Here is a 3,427-nt window from a genome sequence, read left to right as displayed (position 1 = left end):
GGTGGCTTAGTGGTTAAAGATCTGCTCTGGTAAGAGAAAGGTTGCAGGTTTGAGCTCCACAAGAGCTGATTCATGAACTATGATCACTGTGACACATCATAGATCAAACCACAAGAACCTGAGCACATGAACCTGCAATAACTGACCAATCAGCCACATTTTATTTCTAGTAACTCAAATATTTCTCTCTACCTCAGGTCATGGTGGACTTGGCTCAAGTTAATGCATCCTGTGTACTTCATGTTGCAGTGAAAAAACCTTCAGGAAGATTGATCTCTCCCACTATAAATGATGAGTTGATGAAGGTACTGTAGTTCTCGGGTGTTTCATGTCTCATGTGAACAACAGTTCACTCAGGTAGCAAAGCGTGACATTTTATGACATTTATTTGTGACAGACACTTATCTAACAGTGTCATTCTTCTAAAGGGAGAGTCTCATATGACTTTATATCCTGTTTGGAATTTACTGATGTACTTGAAATAGCACTATAAAATCCTATACACATCGCATCTGGAAACATTTTTTTATTATTATTTGTTTGTTTTGCAAATATTAGCTGCAAAATATCTTATTACACCTCATGAAAACAAGACACATTTCTGTGAGTAGCAAAATTGTGAAAGATACTCAGAGGATATATCTTGAATTAGGTTTATTTTTCTTATCCTGTCGGCAAAGTGTTTTTTCTTGTTTTAAGCATAAATTTAACAGAATTTAGTGAAGTTTATGCATATAAAATTGCCTAGGGATATGAAGAAACAAATAATTTAGGATATATTCTCTGAAAACTTCATATCTGATGCTATTTTGCTTCTCAAATACATTTATCGTTTCATAAGGATGTTTATTTTTACTGAAAAACATGACAACATACTGATTAGGCCAATCATTTGTTTTTATTTTTGTTTTCAGTGTTCTTACAGCAAGTTATAATATTTGCCTTTATCTAATATTTAAATATTTTCACACACACACACACACACACACACACACACACACACACACACAAAGGTGTTTAAAAAAGGTGAAATATTATTAAAATTCAAATTGTTTTCTATTGTAATATGTTTTAAAATGTAATTTATTCCTGTGATGCAAAGCTTCATTTTCAGCATTGTTACTCAAATCTTCAGGGTCACATGATCCTTCAGAAATCATTCTATGATGCTGATTTGCTGAAGAAACTTTTCTTATTATTATCAAAGTTAAAAACAGTTGTGCTGGTTCATATGTTTGTAAAAACGGCGATACGCTTTTTTCAGGATTCTTTGATGAATAGAAAGTTCAAAATAACATTTATTTAAAATATAAATTTTTGTAACATTATAAATATCGTTACTGTCACTTTTGACCAATGGTTGTTTGCTGAATAAAAATATCAAAATTCTTAAAAAAAAATTACTGACCCTAAAATACATATATGAAACTTGAGGTATGACAATAAATGAGTGAACCTGGTCTCTTTATTAAAAAAAAAAGTATGGAGTCCCATACTCAGAATTTGTGCTCTGCATTTATCCCATCCAAGTGCACACACACAGCAGTGAGTAGTGAACACACACCCGGAGCAGTGTGGCATCCAGGGAGCAGTTGGGGGTTTGGTGCCTTTGCTCAAGGGACTCACCTCAGTCGTGGTATTGAGGGTGGAAGAGAGTGCTGGTCATTCACTCCCCCCACCTACAATCACTGGTGGTACCGAGACTCGAACCAGTGGCCTTTGGGTTACAAGTATCATTAGGCCACGACTGCCCCCAGGTATTAACCACATTGAACGTTTCCTCATCTTGCAGTGCCACAAGGTGGTTAACCATCAAACTTCTTTGTCTAATTTGTCTTTTTCTGGTCTTGCAGGAAAAGCTTTCATCTCAAGCAAAGGGAAGATGCAGAAGAAGCGGTTTTCTTCAATCATCAGCGGTTCACAGGAAGCACAGCCTTCATCTGAGAAATGATTTCCCTTGTACTTTTCAGAAACAACCCATGTCTGACCCACCTACGTGAGTACACCAGCACTTTGAAGTGATGTTACCAACGACATATTCAGAAACACATCATTAAAAAAAAATAAAAATACAACTTTAAACAACAGAAGAAAGCCATAAGTCAAAATGAGGTTCAGGTTCATATTGATATCACACATCGTACAGCTGTAAACACCCGGTGTTTGCGGTGCTTACATATTGAGACGAGACGACAGGTATTATTACAGAAGCAACAAATAAAACTAGAACAGGTCAGAACAGCCACATCTGTTGTTATGATGAAGAAAAATCATACACATTTACATTCATAGACCTAAAAAAAAATAAAAATACAACTTTAAACAACAGAAGAAAGCCATAAGTCAAAATGAGGTTCAGGTTCATATTGATATCACACATCGTACAGCTGTAAACACCCGGTGTTTGCGGTGCTTACATATTGAGACGAGACGACAGGTATTATTACAGAAGCAAAAAATAAAACTAGAACAGGTCAGAACAGCCACATCTGTTGTTATGATGAAGAGAAATCATACACATTTACATTCATAGACCTGAGCACAAACCGACTCCCACACTATTTCACTTTATTATTTCACAGCTGAAACAATCAAAGGCAGCCAGGCATGCAGCTCTCCTTTTAAATTTACATTTATGTTCTCCACTGACAGTTTCTCGACTCTATATGAATATATGATGTTTGTTCTGGCTCTCTCTCTCTCTCTCTCGCTCTGGAAGCAGGTCTAGACATTGCTTAACCATTAAACGGCTCCGTCCAGCCCTTTGTATGTTACTCTCTGACCGCTGAATTCAGCAGCATATGAGATAAAGTTGCTCATCCAGATAGAGAGAGAGATGCTGACTGGAGTTCTTCTTCTGATATTGCCGCCCCTGGTAGCACAGGATCCTTGTAAAGGTAAAACATCTCAAGCTTTCCCAGGATCTTGTGCAAACTGGTGTGTGTTTGAGTGAAATTGTTTTTCTCTGAGGGTTGGGCAGTTTTGTTCTAAGTTTAGACTAGTTTCAGTCATTTTTAAATCTCACACATGGTTTTTACGGTGGAAAGAAAACCTGGCCTTCGAGCCATCTGAGAGCTATCTAGTAGTGTTAAAGATGGATGAATATGCTAAAAAATGTGTTCAATCATTTGCAGATAATAATGTTCTTTCTTTTTCACTTCAATTAATAAAATGAATGGATTTCACAAAACATTTGATGTTCAGAACAGATTCTAGGTCATTTTTCAGCTCAAAATCAATAAAAAAAAATAAGAAAATTATAGAAAATACTAAAAAATATTTTTATGACAATTACGAGCACAAATCTCCCAATTATCATTTTAAAAATCTGTTTATCATTACTTTATTGGAAAATGACCTAATTCTCACTATTGTATTGCATATATATATATATATATATATATATATATATATATTTTACTAATAA

The 3,427-nt window shown here is 35.2% G+C and overlaps 1 pseudogene; it reads left to right on the top strand.

Moving 5' to 3' along the window:
- Positions 1-2,812: 2,812 nt before the first annotated feature.
- LOC107697822 (collectrin-like) overlaps positions 2,813-3,427 on the top strand; it is a 10,487-nt pseudogene continuing 9,872 nt past the window's right edge.

The sequence above is a fragment of the Sinocyclocheilus anshuiensis genome, unplaced genomic scaffold (assembly GCF_001515605.1).
Source record: "Sinocyclocheilus anshuiensis isolate Anshui unplaced genomic scaffold, SAMN03320099.WGS_v1.1 scaffold78, whole genome shotgun sequence".
Classification (NCBI taxonomy): domain Eukaryota; kingdom Metazoa; phylum Chordata; class Actinopteri; order Cypriniformes; family Cyprinidae; genus Sinocyclocheilus; species Sinocyclocheilus anshuiensis.
This window is presented reverse-complemented; position numbering and strand designations above follow the sequence as displayed.